This window comes from Trichechus manatus, unplaced genomic scaffold (assembly GCF_000243295.1).
Source record: "Trichechus manatus latirostris isolate Lorelei unplaced genomic scaffold, TriManLat1.0 scaffold00001, whole genome shotgun sequence".
Lineage (NCBI taxonomy): Eukaryota > Metazoa > Chordata > Mammalia > Sirenia > Trichechidae > Trichechus > Trichechus manatus.
In genome coordinates, this window is record NW_004443937.1 from 26,897,088 (window position 1) to 26,910,624 (window position 13,537).

General features: G+C 39.7%; 1 protein-coding gene across 9 annotated transcripts in view; it reads right to left on the minus strand.

The window, feature by feature from the left end:
• LOC101340867 (microtubule-associated protein 4) overlaps nucleotides 1-13,537 on the minus strand; it is a 223,759-nt gene that overhangs the window by 82,831 nt on the left and 127,391 nt on the right. The window lies entirely within an intron of this gene.

Consider the following 13,537-nt stretch of genomic DNA (forward strand, 5'->3'; position numbering starts at 1 on the left):
TTTCCTTCAAAAAAAACAGCCAGGTGGAGTGGACAGCCCCGTAAAACCAAATGAGACTAACGAGGTACAGGAGTCCAGTGACAAGGGCCAGAAGGCAGAAGGGGACAAGGAAGCTGGTGATAGGGAACCCAAGGCTGGGTAAAGATATTGTTGATGTGTTGTGAGATTGTTAACCACTATCATAGGGCAACATTTGTAGTAACTGTTAAATGAGAAACTATTTTGTTCTGCAAGCCTTCATCTTAAATGAGAATAACAGCACAACTGGAAGAGCGTAGTCAATGTCACTGAACTGTGCATGTGGAAATTTTTGAAATGGTATATCTTTGGCTGTGTGTATTTTCACCAAAAAAAAAAAAAAAAAAGGTTGAGAAGTTAGAGGGTTGATATGTTGTGGGGTTGTTAACCAATGTCATAAAACAACATGTGTACTACTGTTTCACGAGAAACTATTTGTTCTGTAGGCCTTCACCTGAAGTACAATAAAAAAACAAAACAAAACAAAACAAAAAAACACCCAGGTGGGGTGAAGTAAGATTGCCCAGAGAGTAGTCAAACAACCTACTAAGGAGTCTCTGCCTCTAAACATAAAACATGTTCATATTATTCTCCCACTTAAAACTCTTCAATGTTTCCTTATAACCTATAGATCATAAAGGCAAATTTATATCATACAAGATCCTTTGCAAACTAGTTTTAAATAATATTTCAACATCATTACTCAGCAGTTCATCTCATGTACCCTGCTTTTCAGCTAACCAAACTATTCCTTACTCTATTATTTTATGTAAGCTGCTCTCTGCCTAAAATGCTTTACGAACCTCCTCCCACACTATTTGTCTGCCTAAGGCTTACTCATCTTTCAAGACTAGGTTTGAATTTCAAGGTCAACTCCTCTAGGAAATATCTGCATGTACTACCCCTCTCAAATGCAGGAACTCTTCTCTCAGTGTTCTCATGGTAACCTGTGATTATGCTTAAACACCGAAAACATTTGGCTCATCTACTTAAGAACAAGGACTGTGCCTTTCTGTTCAGTATTCCCAGCACTGCAAACAGTGCCTGACACCTAGTTGGTGTCCAATAAATGGTTGCTCAGTAAACAAATGGTGGTAATTTGGAGGGAGAAAAAATTCACCCAGAATACACGTTACTCAGGGGAGTTTTCTTGAAGATACAATCTAAAAATTCAGATACTACTTTTTGTTTGGCAACCAATGTCACAAAATAATGTGTATTAATTGTTCAATGAGAAACTAATGTGCTCTGTAAATCTTCATCTAAAGTACAAAAAAAAAATTGTTGAAATTCTACCGTGAAAAAAAATTCTACTTTTTGCAACACCTTTGTTCCACTGAATTTTATCCACATTATGTTTTTCAAATTTTTTAATTAAATTTAATCAGTGTATAATTTACTTTTGCTAAATGTTCAGGGTTATTGAACAACATAAATTTGCATTAAACTAAATCAGCTCATACAAAGATTTAAATTTGCCTTGGTCATAGTATGCCAAGAGTAAAAGGAGAGACTGTTAATAATTAGGCCAAGATAACAAACAGAAACCAGGGCTGTCATATACCTATGATATGATAAATAGGTAGTCTAATTGTGTAGATATATAAACTAGGCTCTTTCTTCAGACAAAATGAGAATTAAAATATTCCCTTAAAATGTCAATAGCTCAAAATGTAAAACGGTGCAACTGCTCTGGAAAACAGTAGGGCAATTCCTCAAAAAATTAGAGAACCAGCAATTCGACTCCTTGGTACATACCCTAGACATCTAATAAAAGTGACGTGAATAGACATATGCACACCTATTTTCACTGCAGTGCTATTCAGAATAGTCAAAAGATGGAAACAATCTAAGTGCCTATCAACAGATGAATGGATAAACAAAATGTGGTACATACATATAATGGAATACTATGTAGTCATAAAGAAAGATGAATTCCCAAAACATCTTGGAACATGGATGAACCTAGCGGACATTACGCTGAGCAAAATACATCAACCACAAAAGGACAAATACTGTATGATCTCACTTTTATAAAATGGCAAGAAGAGCTATATATAAGAAACCAACGTTCACTGGTAGTTACCAGGGATGGGGAGGAGGGGGGAAGGGCGATTCATTCTCTAGATAGTAGTCACTTTTTATTTATGGTGATGGGAAATGTAGCACTGAATGCGGGAGAAGTGTGAACAGCCTTAACCAAGGTAACTGACATCACTAGGTTGTACACACACACACACACACACACAAAAAAAGATATAAATGCTATGTTATATATAATTTTACTACAACAATCAAAATACGTGTGTGTGTATGTACAGACAGTCCCCAGATTACAAGCAGGCTCAGTTCCTAAGTCTGTCTTTATACGTTAAGTCGAAACAGTCAGGCATGGTTCATATCTAATGTCAGTCAAATGTTTGTCTTAGTATATAGTGTCCCTTTCTATAAATTAAAAAACATTAAAGAAACCCTTTCAGACACACTAAACATCTTAACATAATAACAAAGTAATAATAATGTTTTGATGTGCATCACAAAGTAGCTCCCATTTGTTATTATGAACCATTGTACATACCTCAAATTTTTAATATAATAGGCTTTACGAGGCTTGGTTCATAACTACAAGTTGTATGTAAGTCAGACGTTCATAACCCAGGGACTGCCTGTATATAACAAATAAGGCTCACAGAAACTGATACTTAATTGTTGTTGTTGTTTTTAGGCATCATCAAGTCAGTTCTGACTCACAGCGACCTTACGTGCAACAGAACAAAACACTGCCTGGTCCTGTGCCATCCTCACAATCATTGCTATGTTGGAGCCTACTGTGACAATCTATATCATTGATGGTCTTTCTCTTCTTCACTGACCCTCTATTTTACCAAGCATGATGTCCTTTTCCAGCGACTAGTCCCTCCTGATAACATGTCCAAAGTTCACGAGACAAAGTCTCGCCATCCTCCCTTCTAAAGAGCCTTCTAGCTGTACTTCTTCCAAGACAGATTTATTTGTTCTCCGGCAGTCCCTGGTATATTCAATATTCTTCACCAACACCATAATTCAAAGGCATCAATTCTTCTACGGTCTTTCTTATTCATTGTCCATCTTTCGCATACATACGAGGTAACTGAAAATACTATGGCTTGGATCAGGCGCACCTTATGACAGACACTTCTTAGACATAACCAATTACCTCACAGGATTAGTTTTCTAGGTTTGAAGATTTAAGGTCATGGTCTTGTGGGACAACTCGGTCAACCGGCATAATATAGTTAATAACATTTATGTTCTACATCCTACTCTGGTGAGTAGCGTCTGGGGTCTTAAAAGCTTGCGAGTGACCATCTAAGATACAACTATTGGTCTGTACTCATCTGGAGCAACAGAAAAAGAAGGAAACCCAAGACTCAGAGAAGAAACTAATCTACAGGACTAGTCGTCTATGCCAACCACAGCCTCCTCTACCCTCAGACTAGAATATGGTATCCAGCTACCACTACCATACGTTCTGATCAGGACCACAACAGATGGATTCTGATTGAAAGGGAGAAAAATGTGGAATAGAAATTCAAATTTTCAAAAAAAATTCAGACTTACTGGACCCATTGAGACAGGAGGAATCCCTGAGACTATTATCTTAAAATGGTCTTGAAGCCTTGAACCGAAACTATCCCCTCAAGTTACCTTTTAGCCAAATGGGTTAGCCCATAAAGCAATGACTATCACCATTGAATACTGTGTGCTTTTAGAAAACTATGAGACCACGTGGTCGACAAATACTCTAAAGCATAGATGAGAAGGCTGGGGGGCTGTGAGACTAGGTTAATGAGAATGGAACAACTAGAACAGAAATAATGAGAATGTTGATACAATGTGAAGAATGTAACCAGTGTCGTTGAACAATATGTTTAGAAATTGTTCAATGGGAACATTTTGCTGTGTACACTTCCACCAAAAATACAATATTATTTTTTAAATGTCAATAGCTCATAATAAACCCCATTTGTATTTTCATATTCTGTTAAACAAGTTATATATGTTAAATGTTTAAATTACAGCATAAGTTAATAGATTTTTTTATTTAAAGCCAGAAAAATCATAAGTAGCCATAGTCAAAATTCATCGGTGGTAGAAATCACATGCCCACATTAAACTGTTTCATGTACACAGCCCACATTTCAATGGTTTCTATTCATTGTGCCAATTTATTCTAGACAACTATGGGACATTCCAAACTGAAGAAAAGCCATTCCTCCCAAGCAGGGCAAATTATTCACGGACACTTAATATCCTCATTATAGATTATTACTGGAACACAAACACATAAGAATCGAAAAGGAAATTAATGTCCAGACAGTTTACTATCTTCCTGTTTATGGCTCCCTCAGATTCTGAAAGGCTTCTTCATATTTGGATAACAAATTTGTCAGCAGGGTGAGGGGTCTGTTTTCCACTCCATTTGTACTCCTTGCTCCTCCTAGTACACAGCTGGACATGTGGCGAGACCCTTCACAACAGAGAGGCATTCAGTCAGGTGAGGGTTTAGGTTTCAATCCCTGATCTGAATCTCACTCAACACACCTACTCTGTGCCTCCTGCTACTGTCCAACAAGGGAGGCAAGACCAAATTATCTGCAACAATCCTCCTAGATCTGATGACCTCTGCTTCTTTGCATTACTAATGCCTAGTAAAAAGTTATCACTGCAAGCAACTGATGTAGCAGTTTAATTTCTGTCCTAGGGGAAAAAATGCAGTAAAACCAGAAGTGCAGTGGTTGCAGGGGAAGGGAGAGGAATAAATAGGTGGAGTGCAGGATATTTAGGGCAGTTAAACTATTCTGCATGATGCTGTAATGGTGGCTATATGACACAGAACCGTACAACATGAAGAGTGAACTTTAATACTAATAATGTATCAATACTAGTTCATCAATTTTAACAAATGCACCGTATTAATGCAAGATGGAGCCCTGGTGGCGAAATGGTTAAGTGCTACCGCTACTAACCAAAAAAGTTGGCAGTTTGAATCCACCAGCTGCTCCTTGGAAACCTTTTAGGGCAGTTCTACTCTGTCCTATAGGGTCGCAACGAGTCAGAATTAATTCGACAATGGGTTTGGTTTTGGTTTCAACGCAAGATACAAGAAAATGTGCAGGGGGAAAGGGAGCATATGGGAACGCTCTGTACTTCATGTATAAAATTTTCTGTAAACCTAAAACTGCTCTAAACAGTAGTGTATTAAAACAAATACTACATCATTTTATCATTTGCACCCATTGGTCATAACTGTGACTTAATCTTTAGAGAGGTGTGTTAATGGTGCATGCAAATACATACCAAGTCTTCAGAAGAAGGGTCAATCAGTGCCCTTTTAAGGCCCTAAACCAAAACCAAAGCCGTTGCTGTCGAGTCGATTCCAACTCGTAGTGAATCTATAGGTCGCTATGAGTTTAAGCCACTAGCAGGTGATAAATTTTGTTTAAACTAAATGAAGTAAGGGATACTTTAACTCAACCATACAGTATTTTACATTTATCCATTTCAGTTGGCTAACCAGTTCTAACTGCAGGTTTCTTTAACTAAGTTGAATGACTCAAACATAACGAAGGTACCAGTAATTTAATGCTACCTTGAGCTGCACTCACTCATTCACTCAACAATCATTTGAGAGCCTATACTTTATAACAGATTACATTGTGTTCTATGGTTAAAGCAGTGAATACAATGGACAAAAATCCTTACCATCAAAGACTTTACTCTCTAACCTAATTTGCTGTGTAAACTTTCAACTTAAACACAATAAAATATTATTTAAAAAAAGAAAAAAAGCAAGCAACATCAACAACAGTGTTAGGAATGAGGAAGAAGGGACCCTACTCTACTTACACTGGTTAAACTATAAGCTGGAGAGTGTTTTCCACTCTAAACAAGACAATTTAAGAGGGACACTGTATCAGTCGTCAATTTCAGTTCCAAATCTACCTTTCACTGCCCTGTTTGTGGTAATGGAAGTGGACTCTAAGTATTTTTCTTTTGCAAGTTGGCACAATGGTACGCACTGTCAGTACGGAGCCATGGAAGGACGCTTTAGGAGGAAGAGAATTTCTTCCTGGTTCCAGTGTGTTTTCTTCTCTTCTTGATCCTGCGGCGTTCTACTGCTGCACAGGACACTCAGTGGAGCTTGTCCCCAACAAGCTTTAGTGGCATCCACAGGCAGCTTCAGGAGAGTTCAGCTGTCACCCCAGCCCGTTTCCCAGTGAGTTTTCTCAGCACAGCCCTGAATGACTTCCTGCTGAGTTTCATCGGTACCTCAGCAACTGGTACTCCTGTTTGCCAGTCTCACCTGTGGCATTTTAGCAAACTTCTTCATACTCTTGTAGACTACAGGCAGTCCCCAACTTAAGATATTCGAGTTACAACGAACCACACTTACAACCATCTGTTTTTTTTGGGGGGGTACACCTTATCATTAATAATATATACTACATACAATGCTGCAGCACGTAATTTGCTGATGTTATCATTCTCGGATGTTCACTCACAGATGTTCAATGTTATGATTTATAAAGATACTGATAATAAAAAGTAATAATAATGAAAACTAAAAAAAAAAAAAATGAGGTATTTGACTTATGTCAGAACTGACTGATGGAGTGGTCAGAACGGAACCCGGTCGTAAGTAAGCTGGGGACTACTGTATAGTTATACCCTCTTCAAAGGTCTAAATCTCAGCCTTGGGTGAGCTCTCTTCCAAATCTGTCCCTTTCTTGCATACTCTGCCTCAGGCATAGAGGTAGTAGCTGCTCCCTGTATCTGCTATTCCTATATTCTTTAGAATTCTCTTTACCCCTTAGTAGTTAATCTCATATTATTAGTTAATAATTCTTTATATTAACTTTCCCTGTTCATATTCCTATGTTTCTCTTTCCTGACTGGACCTTGAGTGATACAGAATTGGTACCAGAAGTGGAGTGATCCCAGAGAACAAACCTGCTAACATGAGATTTAGGGATTGCCCTTGGGTTTCGTCATGCCCTTGGGTTTAAGGACAGTGCTAAGAGCCTTGCCAGTGGGAAATGGGATGCTAGTAATCCATGGTATGTGGTGGTAGCACAATCAAGCTATCATCTATGATTGTCTGTGTGGAAGTGCTGACTAAAGTAAGTGCCCTGGAAGTCCAAGTAGCTGCTGGACTTGAATGTTACGGCAAAAGGATGACTACAATGACTGTAGTGTGAACAGCTTCTACTGAATGCACTGGAGTGCTTACAGAAAAAAAAAAGACAAACTGAGGTCTGTAACTCTCAAACTCTGAGAGTGAAAGTTGAGAATCAGAGAGCTCACATGACAGCCCTATAAAATTTTATTTCCTATAGCCACGGGGCTGATATTGCTAAAAATCAAACGAAAAATTTTATTACAGAATCTGTTGACCTCACAGTCTCACCAAGACTCTCAGGTGAAGTTTCAACATTAACTGGGAAAGAATGGGTTTGTGAAACTTGGAATGGGAACATTTGGCGAGACCCAGATGAAGATGACATTCTTGTACCTCCAAGCCTTCTTTAGAAGTAAAAGGAGTTTTCTCTTTGGTGCCTGAGGCTACTAGGCTTCCTCTGATTGAAAACCCTGTGGAAAGCTCACCTGAGGCAGATGCTGTTATGGATTGAACTGTGTCCTCCCAAAATACGTTACAAATCCTAACCCCTATACCTGTGGATGTAATCCCATTTTCCTTGTTAAATTAATGAGACCATATCAGTGCAAGGTGTGTCTTAAACCAATCACTTCTGAGATATAAAAGAGCAGATTAGGCACAGAAAAGCAAGCACAGGTGAGGGGAAGACAGATGCCAGCCCACATGAAGATCACCAAGGAAATGAGGAGCAGAGCGTAAAAAGAGACAAAGATATTCCCTCAGGCCAAGAGAGCCTGCCCATAGAGCCAGTGTCCTGAGTTCAGGCTTCTAGTCTTCTAAACTGTGAGGAAATAACTTTCTGTTCTTTAAAGCCACCCACTTGTGGTATTTCTGTTACAGCAGCACTATGAAACTAAGACAGACTGCATGGTCTATAGGCCAAAAATATTCACTATCTAGCCCTTCACAGATAAAGTTTGCCAACCCAGGTCTAGGCAGGCAGGTATACACTATGACTCAGAAGGAAACAGCTTGCACAGTAAAAAAAAAAAAAAAAAAAAAAAAAATTGCAAGACTCTGTTAATAACATATTGGCAGAAACCTGAGGAACATGTGTGGGTATGGATCCTAAGGATGTTGGACCAAGGAGGTAAAATACTATAACAATACTATACTGGGCCTAATTAAAGGAGTCCTGGTGGCACAGTGGTTAAGTACTCGGCTGTTAACCAAAAGGTCGGTGGTTCGAACCCACCAGCCACTTCATGGGAGAAACGCAGCAGTTTGCTCCCATAAAGATTATAGACTTGGAAACCCTATGGGGCAGTTCTACTCTGTCCTATAGGGTCACTATGAGTTGGAATTGACTCAATGGCTATGGGTTTAGTTTTTTGTTTGTTTATTTGGACCTAATTTACTGATACGGGTATACTTTTTAGAGTTCCAAATTTAATGTAATAGCCTATGTAGCTGGAGTTGGCTCTAACAGCTCACCTGGTTGGTTGCCTGAAATTTGGACTCAACAGTGACCTATGCAACAATGTGAAGATGTTGAAACCCTTGTGTATTGCTAGTGGGAATGTAAAATGGTATAACCACTATAGAAAGCAGTTTGGTGGTTCCTCAAAAAGTTAAACATAGAATTACCATGTGACCCAGCAATTCCATTCCTAGGGACATAGCCAAAAGAACTGAAATCAGGGACTCAAACTGATTGCTTATACACCAATGTTCATAGCAGCATTATTCGCAATAGCTAAAAGGTAGAAATAACCCAAGTGTCCATAAACAAATGAATGGATGAACAAAATGTGGTATAAACACACAATGAAACAATATTAGCCATAAAAAAGAAATGACATTCTGACACATGCTATACATGAATGAACCTTGAAAACACTATGCTAAGTGAAATAAGCCAGACACTATAAAGGACAAATATAGTATGATTCCACTTATTTAAAATATCCAGAATAGGTAAATTCAGAGAAAGAAAGTAGATCAGAGGTAACTAGGGGATGGGGGCAGGGGAAATGGGGAGTTACTGCTTAATGAGTATATAGTTTATGTTTGAAATGATGAAAAAGTTTTGCAAGTAGTGCTGAAGGTTATACAACACTGTTAATGTAATTAATGCCACTGAATTGTACAGTTAAAAAGCAAATTTTATGTTATACATATTTTACTACAATGTTTAAACATGGGGGGAAAAACAAAACAACAAACCAGTGACCTAATGTTTAATGAAGGTGAAATGCCAAAGTTTGCCCGGCAAAACATGGATGAGGGAATCTAAAGGCTTAGCGAGACAGGAATGTTGGAGATTTTTCATGTGCAACTTATGTTGTACAAGAAGGTCCAGAAGACATTCCTTTCACTAAGACACTGAAAATACATTAGCGAGAGAAGCACCTAAATCTTTGTAAAGCTCTGCAGTTTTCTCCTTTGTAGGCCAGGTATGACCATGGAGGATGCCATCACTGAGATGAATTCCTTGATTTCAGTGGGGATGATGGGATCCTGGAATAGCAGAGGCCAAATGGCAGCACTTACTCACCAAAGACAAGGCACCAGGGTGATATCAGCAATCAGAATGTATTGGCTCACAAGGATCTTTGGCGGCAGCTAACTGTTCACAGTGTTTTATAGGCAGCCTACTAAAATATGGATTTATCTATATAACAGTAAAAAACTCTAGCCCTGGTAGCAAAAACCTGACTGGAAAAGTTGTGACCTCTTGCTCAGTTTCTAGACCCAAGTCAATTCACAAATTTGAGTCCCCCTGAAGAAGAATCCTGCAGCATTTCCATAAGGACATACCATAAATCCTCCTCTAAGATTCTCTGAAGAGACCTGTGGCCATTTACTAGAGTGACTGTGTATTAGGGGAAAAAAAAATCCAGAATTTGCAGGAGTTACTAATTCCTAGAACCCAAAATGCCACTGTGTCCTGGCCTACCAATCAAAGCGAGGGCCTACAGTGGTCAGATGATAGATGGAGAACTTAAGTTCAACTCACAGTGGACCTAGTTGTTCCATGGACCTACCGTGTGGCTATTTCCTTGGTTCCTGAAAGAATAAATGAAACAGACATAGCAACTGGCAGAATCCCCACACTGGCTTTCTGACCCAATTGATGAAGGCCATTATGGTAAGAAGGGCTAAATGGAAGCCCCTGGAACTTCCCTTTCTTACCAAGATACTAAGCCAGAAACAGTTAACACGCCCCTAGGAAAATTAGGGAGACTGTCACCATCAAAGACTTGAAAGAAGTAGGAGTGATGACACCTATCACATCCCCATTTAACTCACCAGTTTGGCCTGTGAAGAAATTGGATCGATCTTGGAGAATGACTGGACTACTGCAAACTTAATCAGATGATGAGTCCAATTGCAGCTGATGGCCCAGATGGAATTGCTTCTGGTGTTCAGCATCAGTATACCACTAATGACGTGGCTAATGCCTTTCTCTCCATACCAATTTGTAAGGATCATCAGACGCACTTTGCTTTTACCTGGCAGGGTCACAGTACACTTTCACTGTCTTGCCTTGGAGCTACATCAATTCTCCTGTCATAACATAGTCCACAGAGATCTTGAACATCTTGACACTCAAAAAATAACACATTGGTTCACTATATTGACATTATAATAATTGGGTCCAATGAGAAAGAAGTAACAAATACTTTAGATGCTTTAATAAGACTTATGCATACTAGATGGTGGGAGGTAAACCCCACAAAAATTCAGGGGTCTGTCACATCAGTGAAGCATCTGGGGTTTCAATGGTCTGAAGCAAGTCAAGATTTCCCTTCCAAGGTAAGTAACAAGTTGCTGCAACTTGTATCATCAATAATGAAAAAGGAAGCAGAATGCTGGGTAGGTCTTTTTAATTTTAGAAGCAACATATATGACATTTAAGTGTATTTCTTCAACCCATCTACAGTCACCCATAGGCTGACTGTTTAGAGTAGGGACCAGAGCAAGAGAAGGCTCTGCAACAAGTTCAGGTTGCAGTGCAAGCTGCTTTGCCACATGGGCCTTATGATCCAGCAGATCTAATGATACTCAAGGTGTCCAAGGCAAACAGGGATGCAGAGCCTCTAATAAGCAATACTAAGAGAATCACAGCCCAGATTCTAGGATTTTGGAGAAAATCTATGCCCTCTTCTGCAGACAACTATTGTTCTTTTGAGAAACAGCTTCAGCTTTGCTACTGGGCCTTGTAGAGACCAAATGTCTAACCATGGGACATCAGGTGACTGTGCACCCTAAATTTCCCAACATGAACTGGGTGTTATATGAACCACCTAGCCATAGACCAAACTCAAGTAGGTTCAAAAGATATGAGTAAGTTACATGAGTAGGTGGCTCAGACTCCTTCAACACTGACTTCTCTCCCTTAATCCATGTCTTTGGTTTCCTGATGGTTCCGTACGATCAACTGACTAAGGAAGAAAAATTTGAGCCTAGTTCATAGATGGGTCTGCACAATATGCTGGTACCACCTGATAGTGGACAGCTGCAGCACTAGAGGCCCACTTTAAGAGGTAACACTGAAGGACAGTCGTGAAGGAAAATCTTCCCAGCAGGTGGAATTTTGAGCTGCACATTTGGTTGTACCCTCTGTCTGAAGTGAAAGATGGCCATGAGCACAGGTTACACTAATTCATGAACAATTACTAAAGATTTTGCTGATTGGTTAGGAACTTGGAAGAAAATTATGACAAGGAAATCTGGGGGAAAGATAAATAGATGGAACTCTCAGAATGGGCACAAACTAAGAAGATATTAGTGTCCCATGGGAGTAATCACTAAAGGGTATTTACTGTAGAGGAGGCTCATAACAACCAGGTTGACAAAATGACATACTCTATGGATATCAGTTAGCCTCTTTTCTCAGTCACCAGCGTGTTTGCTCAATGGGCCTAAGAAAATGTGGCCACGGTGGCAGGGATGGAGGCTATGCATGGTTTCAACAACATACACTTCCCCCTTAACAAGACTGACCTGGTTAAAGCTATCACCAAGTGCCTAATCTGCCAACAGCACAGACCAACACTGAGTCTCCAATATGGTACCATTCCCCAGGGAGACTATCCAGCCACCTGGCGGCAAGTTGACTGCACTGGACTTCTTCCATCACGGGAGGGGTTGCAGGGGAGGGCAGAGATTTGTCCTCACTGGAACAGACACGTATTCTAGAAACAGTCTTGCCTTCTCTGCCTATAATGCTTCTGCCAGCACCACCATCCATGGATTCACTGAATGTCTGATCCACCATCAAGACATTCCAGACAGCATTGCTTCTTATCAAGGAAGTCATTTCACAGCAAAAAACTGCAGAAATGGGTTCTTGCCCATGGAATTAACTGGTCTTATCATTCTCCATCATCCAGAACTGGCGGGCCTAACTGAAAGACGGAACTGCTTCTGAAGACTCAGTTACAGTTTCAGCTGGGAGACAACACCCCAAAAGGATGGGGCTCTGACTTAAGAGTACCTGCTCTGAATCAGAGATCCTTATATGGTGCAGTCTCCCCCAAAGCCAGAGTTTGTGGGTCTGGGAATCTGGCAGTAGAAGCTAGAGTGGCTCAACTCACTATTGTACCCAATAATCCACTCACAGAATTTTTGCTTCTACTCTTGACAAATTTGAGTTCTGCTGGTTTGGAGGTCTTAGTCCTCAAGGAGAGAATAAATCTACTGGCATACACAACAATGGGTCAACTGAATTAGAAATAACGCCTGGTCATTTGGGATACCTAATGCCACTGAATCAACAGGCAGGAATGATTGAGCCAGATTATAAAGCGGATAATGGGTTGTTGCTACACAATGACAACAGGGAGGATTATGACTAGAACCCAGGAGATTTGCTGAAGAATCTGTTAATACTTGCATGCCTAATAATAAAGGTTAACTGAAAACTACAGCATCCAAAAAAGGGCCAGACTACTGAGAAATAAAAGTTTGAAAATTTGGGTCATTCCACCAGGAAAAGAACCTCAACGAGCTGAGATTCTGGCTGACGGCAAGGGAAATATGGAATAGGCAATTGAAGAAAAAAGTTATAAATATCAACTATGTCCTCATGACCAATTACAGAAATGAGAACTATGACAGCTTTGCATATTTTCTCTTTGTAATGATTTGTGTTTCTTTGTACATACTAACCATTTTCTTCTCTTTTTCCCCATTATTATAAGTTGTTGGAGGTTGACTTTACAATCAAGCCTTTTGGTAGCAGAATCTTCAGTGGGACTGTGTCTTAGTCATCTAGTGCTGCTATAACAGAAATACCACAAGTGGATGGTTTTAACAAAGAGAAGTTTATTTCCTCACAGTCAAAGTAGGCTAAAAGTCCAAATTCAGGGC